Below are 15,131 nucleotides of genomic sequence, written 5' to 3'. Positions count from 1 at the left end.
CTTTATTGAATGGAAATGCAAGGCCAAATAACAATAATCCAAAATAAACTAATGCTTCTAATACTCCTCCCCCTGAAGGTGAATCTTCTCTCCTCACCACTTACTATGCTTTGGAGCGGTCTTTGCACTTGGAGATTCTCCAAGGCCAATCTCTCAACTCCGTAGTAATAGAGTACAATCACGATATTATTCCCATAAATGATAGATGTGAAAGCATACATTTCAATGGTATTGTGCTTGGTTGCAAATTTTTGAATTTTAATCAATTGTAGCAAGTGAGAGAGGAAGGTAAGAAAATTTCCTTTTGAATTTTGAAGCTTTGGATAAAGTTTGAGGATCCTTGGAAATTTGTTAAAAACCACTTGAAGCTCAAATCCCTTTGGTGTTGTAATAACCAACTCTTGTAGAGATGTAATGCCTTTTTAGTTGAAGTGAAAATGGTATCTTATGCAAAGAATGGCACTGGTTCTCGGCTTTTGCTTCTTTGGTGAGGCTCTATGGGAGTTTTTTCTTAAGTAGATGGATTCTTAGAGAGCCCCTGTGGGAAATTCCCCTTTGGAGGAGGGAGGCCTTGGGCCCATGGGAAATAATTTATACGTGAGGATATAGGCTTGTGGACCCAAAAAGGTATTAAGATCTTTTGAATAATTCCCTCACATCCAACTACTCCCTCAAAGGGTTTTCTATGTGAGTATAAGCTAGGAGACCCGCTAGGCAATTATAAGTTGGATTTAAGATAGCTTTTGCTCACTAAAATTGAGTGATTTGCGTCCATGGTCAAGATCATATTCTTGATACTTAGCTAAGCCACTCAAGCTTGATGCTTTCACATGTGGGTACCCAAAAAGAAGGCCTTTGCCTTCGGCTCATCGACATAGTAATATCCACACACACAAACACACACCTAAATTTGGAAAAGAAATTGAGGGGGTCAATGGTGGGAAAACTTAGAGGTGAATGGCTCTAATGAAAGCTCTAACAAAGAACTATATAGTCCCCACATTGGGGGGTGACATCAAATAGGCATTGGAATTATGGTGATATTCATGGGATAATGAGACTTAATTTACCATGAATACACATATATGAGGCTTAAAACAGAACAATGATGTTTCTCTAAACATAAAACCTTCAATGATTAATGCCCAACAATTAAACAAATTGAGAGCGTGAGGATTGATTTGGAGAGGAGCTTATAAAAATGTAGAAATAGAAATGGGGTATGAGAGGCTACTTCAATGGCATGTGACTCTAATGAAGAGGCCATATTCTAGTTAGGTTTCTAATTAGCTAGTGGGTGTTGCTTCAAGAGGTTTTGAACTCAAGAACATGATCAAGCTGGCTAATTGAACACTAATTAAGTGTAAGGTATGCAATTGGGAGAGTAGGAGACATATGTTAAGGATCTTATGAACCATTCATGGTAATGACATGCTAACCACAAGCTTAATCACAGAATGGAGATTAGAGTAGAGAGTAGACACGAAGTGATAACCAGATTGATAGAAATGAGGGCAAAGAGGCTGATTATATAGAGCTAGCCACGAAATCTCATCTGGAATCATACATGACATCATAAGAGGCTTCAAATCAGCCTAAATCACTAGAGAACTCGTGGGTACTCTTTTTTGCCCATTTATGCACCTTTTTACTAAGTTTAAGTGAGTCCACACCATTTAGAAATTCCACTCATGGGTAGCTATGCACTTACGATCTCTTTTCCAAATGCTATCACATGAATACTAACATGCAAGCATGTAGAAGACTAGGGATGATACATAACAAGACAAGCTACAACCCACAAACCCCAACATATGATACTTGAAAAATTACTCAAAAACTTGATCTTTTTGACTTGAGACTTTTATGCCATATGTGAGTGTGAAACTACCCTTAGTGCTAGCACTTGATGCTAAACTATGAATGAGGTGCATGATGATGTTCCAACTTTTTTACATGACCACTTTTCAAAGTGGCATGCTTCCCTTCCCTTCTCTTTCTGCAATCAATGAGGAATCGCATGATGATGAAGTGACTAGCATGTCACTAAAAACCTCAATGTTACTTTGCAACGCGAGGAGATACTCAAGAAATATCAAGACATTTCTTCCATAGATTAAGGTAACCCCCACATGCAAGGGGGTTAATTCTAATAGAAAGATGAAGTGACTAGTGATTTAACTCCTCTTACACCTTCACATGCAGGCCTTAAAGTTGACTCCCTCCCTTAGATTTTGGTTAAATATATATGACTCCTAGTCTACATTTATTGAGCTTCAAATTACACTCAGCCTATAAAAGTTGGGCGTCCATAGATTTTTGAGTTGTGCAGTTCAAATGACGCTTAACATTGTACAATACTATGTCACTACAATATAACAAGTGACACTCTACACATGCATAATAAACATTTGAAACATAAGAGAGCTTATATTCAAAATTGCATAGTATTTTGAAGTATCTAACCTTGAGATAATAAGAATACACAAGTTACAACACATTATATATATATATATATATATATATATATATATATATATATATATATATATATATATATATATATATATATATATATATATGACACCCTACTCCTTATACTTGAGAGTCTAATGACACCTTGCCCCTAGTAAGAAAGTTTCACAGTGAAGCCTTTGTGGACCATTGTAGCCTTCATTTGATGCCCAAAATGCCAATGACGCCCAAAATGGCCTCCAAATTTAAGGCCTGTGAATCACATGATAGAGGAGATGGGGTAAGAGAAGAGAAAACCAAGTGCACCCCTTTTAGGTGTAGTTAGAATAGGGAGGAAGGGGTAACTTATAACAGATACCCCCTTGTGCGGGGGTCCCCCTTACCAAAATTTTATTTGCAACAGGGCATGCACGTAACTCTTGAAAGTATTAACTTATAATCAAAACTCCATATTAGCTAAGTTGTGGAAAGTGATTAAGGACAAGACATCAATTTTTTTGCTATCTCAAATGATTCTTCATTCTACCAAGATCTTCGCCATCATGGGCATCTTGCAATATCTTGGGAAGAGGAAAGCAAATGCCATGTGCATGTGCGTGGATTGCCATTCAATCAATTTGGTTAGATTTAAGAACAACTATGAGTTTTTCAAACAATTAAAGGCTACACCCTATTTTACAAAATATATAGTGATGGTTTGGCTATCACCATGTTTGCCAAAGACTTTGAAAAAATACCTGAAATGGACTTAGAACAATGTTTGAGGATTACAAATTTTTGTTATGCCCTTCTGGTCAACCATGCACTAGCTACTTTCATTGCATTGATAGAAAATGTCTTGAGATTGTATTTGGGGAAGTTTCCCATTGTTCTTGAACACTCTAGCACTTCAATTGGAGGAGCACTATACATTTAATTATTCTCTAGATTGATGAAAAAATGAGAGTAATTTTTCTTGTTTAGCCTCCTTAAGCATTAAGGCGCGTGGACTAAATTTATGTGTGTGTGGAGGTTGTGAGCTCAAATCTCTTGAAAGCTAAATTTAGCCTAAGCCTTGTGGGTGGAAATCCAAAAGCTTTACTTTTATAAAAAATAGTGCATTTGGGTCCCGCCAAAGTCTTCACCCAATGAAGAAGAAAAGTCAAGGCTTTCCAAGGGGTGGATTGTCATTAAGCATTCAACTTGCTACCAAACCCACAAACCATATGGAGATACAAAACCACCATTTCCTACAATTTCTTTTAGTGCCCACAACCAAACTTCAACTTGTAGTCTATTTTTTATCAACAACCTTGTCAGGCACAAAAGTAGAGCTTCCCACACAATGAAAGGCCCAATGAACTAAAACTTGAATTAGAGAACTCATGAGACTATGAGTAAAAGAGAAAGACTTCTTTACTACATTACCTTTTAGTCAAAAGGGTCAGTAAAGTCACAAAAGTGACTGCCCTTTCGTCGAAACGATCAACCACCACTTGGTCTAGAGCGATTGAACTATTTTCAAACACTCCCCAAAGCTTGGATGCATAAACAAGTGATGAGGGAGATCTACTAATAGTATCATGTGGAGACCAAGGGATTCTAAGAGTATGGTGCAATGGGGCATTTGCTATATGTGAAATTGCTTAATCACATGCGTTCAATAGATAATATGGAAATCCCTTATTTGTGAATTTTTCACAATTACATTTTATAATTTATTTTTGAACTTCCTTAAATGATATCCCTTTGTACATTAAACTGTGACTTTAGAATTGAACATGTTTATGTGTTAAACCCACATGATATGTGCATATATTCTAGGTAACCTCCCTGAGTATAGCACGTAGCTTGTAGGTGATAGACTTTATTGTTGGTCCCAACCGATGTCTCTTGAGTAAGGAGCACATGTGGTTGGTCCATGTTCATGAGTTGGAAGTCCAAAGCTATTATAACATGGTTGTGCACCTCATGTCCTAGATCATGGCATCTTGTCCATTAATCTACCATGTAGTTGTGAGAGCTAAGAGATTATGATAGTTGAATTTCTTAATCAACTTTCAATTAACTAAGTTTTGAGATGCACCGCCATCAACCAAGGTTCATAATTTTTGCAAGTTACAGTCCAATAATGATTAAGCTGGGCTGAGAACAATATGATGCTTCATTGAACATTTGGTCCAATTTGTCCATTTTTTGTCTTATTGTTGGGAAGGAGCTCCTTGTGGAGTGCACTCTCAAAATAGACCCATGTCTTAGGATGAGCATGCAAATTATATGCCATCCAATACTTGTAGGCCTTGCCTTCAAGTGAGACACCTTTTGGTAATGCATTGATTACATCTAGAGTCACATGTAGATGATAAATATCTCCCCACTTATTAAGATATGTTTTGATGTGGCTGTAGAAAATAAACTTATCTTTTATGGGGAAGGAAGCGACGGTTTCAGTGGTGTCTTGTGCATTGCTGACAGAGATTTGGAGCCAAAGATAGTTCTAAACCACCCCTCCAGAAGAGTCCTTGGTCTTAGAATCAGATGGGACAATCAACCTATCACCATAGTAAATGTTTACGGCCCTTGCAACGCAAAGGATAGAGCTAAACTATGGATGCAGCTCAGGGATACTCCGATCGAAGGGGAGTGGCTGATGGTAGGAGACTTCAATATGGTCGAGAAAAGCAAGGACAGAACAGGCTCCGACAGTCTTCTGGCTAGCTCAGAAAAGTCTCAATAGCTGAGCTTATGTGAGAAGTGGGCTATGATTGACTTGTGGGAAGTGGGCCCATGGAACATCATGCCTCGACTCACCTACACAAGCCTTCAGTATGCCCGCACTACCTCTCGGCTGGACAGATGCTACTGCTCTCATCAAGTTGACTGGATCTCATCGTCATTAGAGATGAAGGTAACCTCAACAAAAAGCCTTTTTGATCACATGCCATTACACTTAAAACTCAAGAAAGATAAGGGGGGGGGCAATCCCCGAGAGTGGAGAAAAAGCTTCTTGTTGGGACACACCTGTTTAAAGACCCTCTCTTCAGAAGCATCACCAAAAAAGCGTTGGGGAAGCTCAAGAAAGATGTGGGGATGAATAAACCTAGTTCTTGGAATATATTTGTTCGGAGTGTACAAAAAGCGATCAAAACTTTGGGCCCGCGGGTTAAAAAATCCAATGAGGCACATATCAAACATCTCACAGAGGAGGTAGCGCAATTAGCCTCTAGGAAGGCTGCCAGATTGGCTATCGAGGATGAGCACAAGCGATGGCTTGAAGCCAAATCTTACCTTGATATCTAGGGAAACTTTCCTTCAACCGGAGCCTTCTAACCAAGCACATTTTTTAAGGGCTCTGAAAGTGAGGAAAAGTCGAGGCCGTGTGCAAGTACTCGATGATGAGAAAGGGAATACAATTCAAAACGAAGATGAGATGGCTACACTTATGCTCAAGTACCTCAGCCAGATTATCGGCTAGCTAGAGACCCAATCGCAGGAAGTGGAAGAAGCCCGAGCGTCTTTACTTGGGAGTGTTGAAAAGAAGGTTCCCCAGGAGGAAGCCAACCGCATGGAAAAGGCCTTCTCTGAGGAGGAATGCTCAGCGGCACTAAAAGCTCTTGGCAATGAAAAGTCCCCCGGATGGGATGGACTGACGGCTGAATTCTTCAGGGAATTTTGGGTTGATCTCAAGGGTCCAGTCACTCGGATGGCCAATCAAGTTGTTTTCGAAGAGTCGTTGGAGGCAAGTGTTAAGAGAGGGCTTATCAAGCCCATCCCCAAACAGATCTGCTGCTCTCAACTTAAGAATTGGCGTCCCATTACGATGATGTCAGTAGCATACAAAATTATTGCCAAGGCGATAGCTCTCAGAATTGTTGCCCTCTTGAGTCGGATCATCTCTCCCCATCAACACGGGTTCATTAAAGGGAGAACTATATATGACAATATCTTGGTAGAAATCATAGGAATAGAGTATGCATCTTTCTTTAAGCAAGAGTGCATCGTACTGCAGCTGGACCTTGACAAAGCCTATGATATGATAGAATGGTCATATATAGAAGAATTCATGGGAGCTCTAGGCTTTGGGCCTCGCCTTTGTTGCCTCATACGCACACTAGGTGTTGGTAGCCAATCACAGCTTCTGTTTAATGACAGAATTGTGGGCTCTTTTGAGGTTAAAAGGTCTATTAAGCAGGGATCTCCCCTGGCCCCCTTTCTTTTAGCCATCGGGTTGCATCCTCTCATTACGATGCTCGAAGCCAATGCTGCACGGGGAGAGATCCAAGGTCTAGCATTACCGGGCAACGAACAGCTACTGGCCAAAATGTTCACAGATGATTCACTCCTATTCTTGAAGGAGTGCCCTCAAGTTGTCAGGAGAGCGCTCGAGATTGTGCAAACATTTGCCGTGGCCTCGGGATCCAAGTGCAATATAGAGAAGTCAAGACTAATCTCCCTGACGAAGAACGACTCTTTTGACCCTGCAGTCTGGATAGGAGAGATCATCTCAAAAAGGGAGTATATTTAGACACCTAGGAGCCCCCGTAGGGGTGGAAGTAACCCACAATCAAAGATTTCAATGGGTCCTTGAAAAAATAAGCTAAAAAATGAGAAGATGGGAGTTTGTTCTTCTCCCCTTCCAAAGCCGGATTAGAGTGATTAATGCTTTTATGATTGCATGCATTGCTTTCCTCAGCCCTGTGCTCAAGATGGCTAACAACACAAAAACCTCTCGGCCATGGCAGTGGGCTAGATGGGAGGTAGTCGCTCGCCCAGTAGACCAAGGAGGGCTCGGCATTATTAACCCTGTATCCCATGTTGAGGCCCTTTGTGCCAAATTTATGGTCTCATCGGCTAAACAGGACCAAGCTTGGGCTATCATGACCAAGGAAATGCTTGATGCAGTAAAACTGGGTTCGAGAGGGGAAAAGTGGAAGGGGGTTGTGATGCACTACAAATGTCTCGCCCCTAAGTGGTCTTATCTTAGATCTAGTGGACTCTCAGGGGAGTTGATGAGGAAGTGCAAAAGTGCAGGTGCAGTTTTGGAATGGGGGGAGGTAACCAGATACTTTAAGAACTCCATTTTGCACTGGTCCCCTTTGCTCTCTAAAATATTTGGGCAGCTGCAAAGCCCCTATTGGATAGAAATGACCAGGAATGTGAATAATAAGGGGCTTATTCGACTAGAGCAATTCTGGGATGGCAATAAGAAGTGCTGGAAAACTACTGACTCTCTAGCCATCCAATTTCAATTGAATGGCTTTGAGATCTTACTAGTCTACAGGGTGATGAAAGAGATTGATAAGGTGGTGATGCCAATTTGTGAATCCAACTTTGAATGGGACACTTGGAGATGGTCCGGGAGTAGCCTCGTTTTGAAACCACACTCTAAAGGCATTTACCATCACTACAAGAGGTTCTTCATATTAGCGACGCTCACACAGCGACGCTCCAAAAAAAAAATCCCGGCGTCGCTATGAGCGTCGCAAATTTCTTTGTAAATTTGCGACGCTCATAGCGACGCTTATAGCGACGCTCATAGCGACGCCGGCTGGGGTAAAAAAATAACCGAGCGCGCCCAAAAACTCAGATCTCAGATCTGAGTTTTTCGGCGCCCTCAAGCAAGGAGCAGGTAACGCTCTCCCTCACTCTCTCTCTCTCTCTCTTTTTCTTCTCCACACACACACACACACACACACACACACACGAGGAGAGGAAGGAGAGCCAGGTATGCTCCTTCCCTCTCCTCATTCTCATGTTCCCTTCCCCTCTTTCTCTCTCCCTCTCTCTCTCTCTCACACACACACATACACACACACACATAGTGTTTTTGAGAGAGAGAGAGAGAGAGAGAGAGAGTACAAACAAAAACAAAAACGCACACACACATACATAAACAAAGAATGCACACACACATTGAGAGAGAAAAAGAGAGAGAGAGCATGCATAAACAAAAAACGCACGCATTGAGAGAGGAAAAGAGAGAGAACATGCATAAACAAAAAACGCACACATTGAGAGAGGAAAAGAGAGAGAAAACATGCATACGATCCAAAAAAACGCACACACATTGAGAGAGAAAGAGAGAGAAACTAATTTAACGTCGTAGGAAACTAATTAAAATTAAAAGACCTAAAGATCTAGCCGACGAGGAGTTGAACTCAAGACCTATTATTCAAGAGGGAAATGGCATAATCAATCTATCATACTTGGCATGGGTGATAGAAAGGTTATACCATTTATCTCTTTTTATTGGCACACACATCCACACACGCGCACACACACAAGAAGAAGAGAGTTATAACATCGTAGGAAACTATCTTAAAAGACGTTAAAGATTAGGTTATATGTAGACTTACATTAAATTAGATTTACGTTTATTTAAGCTAGATTTAGATTTACGTTATATTAGATTAGATTTAGGTCTCCATAGACTGCGATGCCTGCATGAAGCGGGTGAAGAAAACCCTCAATGGAATATAGGGTATTGCTGCCTTCACTCATGGTGGGCTCCGTCGATCCAAAAGTACTGGTGAAATGTCTTCAGAAGATAGGGAAGAAGGTGGATCTTCAGGGCGGCAAGAGTCACTACATCCCCGACACAATGACCATCTAGACAACCTCTAGTCATTAGACTTACGTTAAATTAGATTTAGCTTTATTTTTAGTTAGATTTACGTTTATTTAGATTTACGTTTATTTACGTTAGATCGAGTCCACGCAAGAATTACTTACGGTTTAGGGTTTAGAGTTAGACGAACAGTGAAAAGATCTACTGTGAAAAGATGTTAAGATGAAGTGAAGTGCTACAGCTAGAGAAGAGGCAAAGGGGTTTTGTCCACTACATGCAGTATCATGTAGACGTGGGTGTGTAGATTTCTTGTACCCACAAATATAGGTATTGACCAATAAAGACGAGATTATAACCCAGTGGTTCTAATCTCCGTGCACCTCTAGACCGAGGTGTGCGGGGATTGGACATGACTAGAGAATGTGAGGTAAAGAGAGAGAGAGAGAGAGAGAGAGAGAGAGAGAGAGAGAGAGAGAGAGAGAGATAAGACGAAGAATGCCAATAGAATATTAAATTTGTTGTCCAGGTTATAAGTTTTTTATCCTCATTATGAGTAGCGACGAGGATGTGGGACCGTCCAACCGAAACACCTATCTCTCAACGAGGGTCTTATGTCCTTGTAATCAATGCAAGCATGCTGTGCGACGGACAAGACGTGTTTCTTTGCAGCATGTTCGCGAATTTGGCGAGTTCGATCCATCTATTATAGATCGAGTTGTTGCCAATTATAACTCGTCGGACTCTGACACTGGCCAACAAGCAGCAATCTTGCAACCCAATAGACGTGTTCGCAGGCGCTTTGGTCAAGCAGCATATGTGAGGCCACAAGATGTAGCCTCTGACAGCTCGGGGGATGATCATGCAGAGCACATTCCCAACAAGGCAATGTTTGAGCCCGAGATTGATGAAATGATCGAGACGATCATGGATTCAGAAAGGCTTATCTATGATGATATGAAAAGTGAAGCCGATACGCCATTGTATAATGGAGCACGTATGTCTAGATTGAAAGCACTCCTAGTTCTTCTCAACATGCACGCAAAGTTTGGATGGAGTGACACTAGCGTCACAACGCTTTTCAGGTGATCTATTACAATTAGTTTACTTTAATAGAACTCTAAATGTACAATGATCTGATAGATTTTTACACGACTGTATCATATTTTTATGTTGTGTAGATTGCTGAAAGAGCACATACTACCAGCTAACAATGTGATGCCAGATTCCCGAGATGAAGCAAGAAAGATTTTGCGAAACTTGGGGATGGATTACAATTCTATCCACGCTTGTCCTAATGACAGCATTCTTTTCAGAGGGGAATACACAGACATGGAGAAGTGTCCGAAATGTGATTCCGAAAGATATCGAGTAGATCTCCATGGGACAAAAATTCCACAAAAGGTTTTGCGACATTTTCCTCTGCTTCCTCGCATCAAGCATTTCTTCGAATGTAAGTCCATGGCCGCCCTAGCATCATGGCATGAGGAGAATAAATCTTCGGATGGTGTGCTACGAATTCCTGCAGATTGTGCAGCCTGGAAACATATAGATGGAACATGGTCGGATTTTGCCAGGGAAGCTCGAAATTTGCGCTTAGGCCTGGCTATGGATGGCGTAAATCCATTTGGTCAAAGATCAACATCTTACAGTGTATGGCCCGTTGTCATCGTCAACTACAACATTCCCCCGTGGTTGACTACGAAGAAGGGGCACCTATGGCTAAGCTTGATTGTGCCAGGGCGATATAAAGTGGGGAATATGGATGTGTATCTTCGTCCAGTATTGGAAGAGCTACAACAATTGTGGATTGGCATAGAGGTGGTGGATATGAGCCGACACACAGGACGACGGAATGCTTTGATCAGAGGCATTCTAATGTGGACCATGCATGACTATCCCGGGCTAACAGAATGCTCAGGTGATCTATTGACACTCCTCACTCAGACACTGTAAATATTGTTTTTTTCCATAGTTGATCTATTATCATGTGTATACATGTAGGGCTTCAAACAAGCGGATATAGAGCATGTGTCACATGTGGACCTAGACTGAATGCACGTAGGGCACCCTCACTGAAGAAGAAAATCTACGAAGGTCATCAAGCGTATCTTCCAGAGAATCATGTGTTACGCGACGGCTTTTTGGGAAGAGAGCCACCAAGGATGTCTGCACAAGCATGGTTAGAGCAGAAGGAGATGTGCGATGACGGATTGCCTCCAGGGATGAAGAGACTATCTCTATGGTACGAGTTACCATACTGGCCCCGACTCATGATCAATCACTTGCTCGATCCAATGCACATATTCAAGAATGTGGGTAATCTACTATGGGACCATTTGACCGGCAGCAAAGATACTTTGGGAGCCAGAGTTGACCTTAGAAATGTGGATCGTATGGAGCAATATTGGCCGCAAACAGCGTCTGATGGATCGATAAAACTCCCTAAAGCACCATGGATTTTCACAGGAGCCCAAGAACGCAAAGTAAAAGAGGCCATTCGATCTTTGCGGACCTCCACTGGCGTAATGCACTCGCTCCGAACGTGTTTTACTAAAGAAGGAAAGCTTACCGGTTTGAAGTCACACGATTGGCATAAAATGTGTCAGGTACGTTCATAGTGGTCTTTAATATCATTGCATAAAATGTGGACTTTAATATCATTGCTGCACATACTTCATAGTTTATTTTACCGGTTGCCATTGAGGGATGTTTGTCTCTCAACATCCGTAACACAATCTACAAACTTGCAAAGGTGGTGCAATGGATCTCACAAAAGGAGATCAACGTAGACTCCATACCATTCGCCAAACTAAATGCTGCGGAGCTTGTGTGCATATTTGAGAAACATTTTCCTACTACAATGCTAACCATTCAGGTGCATCTTCTTGTTCACATAGTTGATGAGGTGGAAATAGCTGGCACAGTTCATTCCAGATGGATGTTCTTCTTAGAGCGTTTCATGAAAACGCTTAAGGGATATGTGCGTCAAAAGGCACGTCCGGAGGGTAGCATGGCAGAAGGTTGGTTGGTATCAGAGTCCCTAGTGTACATTGGAGAGTGGCTAGACGGATTTGATAAATCCCGGGACACGCTATGGCGAACCATAGATGATGAGCGCATATCTGGGATTGTCATGTGCAATCTCGGTGTTGAGAAGAAGATGACGGAAGATCTAGAGGCTAAAATCAACCGATTTTTCATGCTTCACAATCCAGTGATGCAAAAGTGGATTTCACAATATGAGGATGCAAAGCAAGAGCGACAAAGGGCACGAATCGAGTGGAGACGCTGAAGACGACCACCGATGCACTATCCAGCGGTTCTGGAGAGCCTACCAACCTTCATGAGCTTAAGATGGTTGCACAACCAATTGAAAAGCGCACAACAATGCGGTGACGAAGTGACTGAAGAAGAGTGGGAGTACTCTCGGGGTTGTGCGACCAAGGTAAGTTTGCAATGTACGACTAGCAAGTGACTTTATTTAATAACGTTTGAACGGCCACTCATAATCTTTGTTCGTTGTAGTATAAGTCATACACAGCAGCATGGTGTAAAGGTCGACATTTTAGGGTGGAACGAATCGACAAAAAGCGTTTTACTCAAGATTGTGGAATCATGGCAAAATTTGAACAGTCTAGTCGACGACGTTCCTCTGATGCAGATCCTGTGGTGGCGGAACTCACTTACTTCGGCACGCTGCAAGAGATTTTGAGGATCGATTACAGAGGATTTTTTGTCGACTTGTTCGACGTGCAATGGTTCAAGATAATCATGGAGGGTCGCAACGCTACTGTGCGTAGAGGAGAGTCTCGTTTTCTTGAGGTGGATTCTACTAAGAAATGGACTGACCTAAGAGACACTTTCGTACTACCCGAGCATTGTGAACAAGTAAGTATGTAAATAGTTAACATCCCCCTTTTACAAGTTATGTGCTTGAAAGATCTCATGTAAGTTATGTGGCTCTGGCAGGTAATATTTCATCCTACAAAGTCTACATCAAACTGGTGGTACGTCATAGAGGTAGCCCCTCGTAGTGCAAGGACGTATCAAGGCTACCATGTGCCAATCACAACGACATCAATGGAGGAGATCAGAGAAGATGCTCAATCAGAAGCCGCTGCGGTGGTGCCAGACGAGCATCAAGATGCTACTACTCTATATGGGGTGCATGCAGAGGAGCTACAAAATGAAACAGAGGATATGTGTTTAAACGGAGAGCTCTATATAGATATAGGAAGTTATGCTGAGTTATGCGAGGATGAGAGAGAGATCTCTTAAAGCCACAAATATTGTATTTGAACAATTTTGCTCCGTGTTGTAAAAGCTCTGGCTCTCTAAGTACCTTCCATGGTGTATAACGCTCTTTTCTACTCGCGCTCACATCTTTTGATTGAAAATTCTGAGTTTTCGACTTGCCTCTTCTATCACTCGATTCATTGCGTCATTGTATTTATATGCGTCATTACGTCATTGTATTTAATGGTCTTTGCGTCATTGTCTACTCTATTCATTCAATATTAAGTATAAATATTCGTGTGTTTAATGCAGGTATGGATGATGAGGAGTTTCTTTCTTCTTTGTCACCGCAACAGAGACAGTGGTACGTGGAGCGTCATCGCTCTGGCGCATCATCGCGCGTTCCTACACCATCTGCATCTCCCTCTCTTTCGGAGCATTCGGCGCGCTCCGAAGCCTCGGCGTCGACGAGACGAGCTTCACACTCGTCTAGACACCGGCGCTCTAGTGGTGGCGGTGGCGGTTGTTGTGGGGATTCCGTCACCGATGCCTCCACACCGCCTCGTGTTCGACGAGGCTCTTTACCCTCCCCTTCTTTGCCCGCCCCCACACCAGCCACAGCATCGCCATCTACGCCAGGTTTTGCACGGCTGACTGTTCCTAGAAGCTACACACCTCTACCTACTCCACCAGGAGCCACCCCACTCGACACTCCTCGCTTCGGGGCCCAGACGCCGGTGGAGACACCTGACGTCCGTACCCCCATCGACACGCCGCTAGAGACCCCTGCCGGGACACCCAGGTTCACGCGTCACCGGCCAGAGGGCTTGCCTTACTCCGTCGACATCAGCGGCGGCATCATCATGGATGATGACGGCAAGAAGGTGATCTCGCGCATGCGTGGTCTTTGCTCTCAGCTGTTTAGACACTACATACTAAACAAATGGAGTGAAGTACCAAGTGATTTAAAAAACAGAGTCATCAGCATACTTCATGATGAGTTTCCCGTTCCAACACGGGATCAGCGCTTCAATGAAGACCTGATGAAGATTCGAATGCGCGAATACTGCAAACACAAGCGTTCCGAAGTGCAAAAAGCAATCAAGAATGGGTGGAACAGGCCACATTGGCTGGCCAAAGAAGATTGGAAGAATGCGAAGAAAGCAGCGCGCGAGAATCCCGACAAGTGGAAGCAACAAAAGGATGCAGCCAGAGCGCGAGTAGAGGCAGGGAGCTCGCACCACTTGGGGAGCGGTGGATGGGCATCATTTGAGGCCGATTTTGTAAGTCTTTTCACATTGCTCTTTATGCATGTTCCATAGTTTAGGGTTTATGAGTTTTTTAGTTTTAACATAATGAAATCTTTGTATGTTTTGACAGTGGTCGATGACAGGACGTGATCCCACACCGTACGAGCGCGAGTATGCAGGCAGGAAGGGCTTAAACGCCCTGATGGACATTCTCAGTTCTCGCGGCGGCATGGTTAGTATTAGGGTTTACTCTTTTTTATTTTTTGTATTGTTTTATAAATGTCGTTATATGTTTATACTTACTGAAAGCTGTCTTATTGTCTTTTTTTGCAGAATCCGACAGATACGCCGCTTGGACGCGATGAGACGTTTGACTAGACGACGTCAGTTTAGCCGTAGCTAGATAGCATTAGTTTAGGGTTTCTCATAGCTTATGTATCATGAGACGGATTTTATACGTCTTTTTGAACCATGTATATTATTACATTTGTCACCGCAGTTCCTTTTGCCAATCAATTCTTTATGCCTATGATGTTGTACAATTGTCATTATTACATTTGCCAATCAATTCATTTTGCCTATGATGTGTACAATTGTCAATTTTGCAAACAATGCGTCTTGTG

The sequence above is a fragment of the Adiantum capillus-veneris genome, chromosome 26, assembly GCF_014529385.1.
Source record: "Adiantum capillus-veneris isolate H3 chromosome 26, ASM1452938v2, whole genome shotgun sequence".
Taxonomy (NCBI): Eukaryota; Viridiplantae; Streptophyta; class Polypodiopsida; order Polypodiales; family Pteridaceae; genus Adiantum; species Adiantum capillus-veneris.
This window is presented reverse-complemented; position numbering follows the sequence as displayed.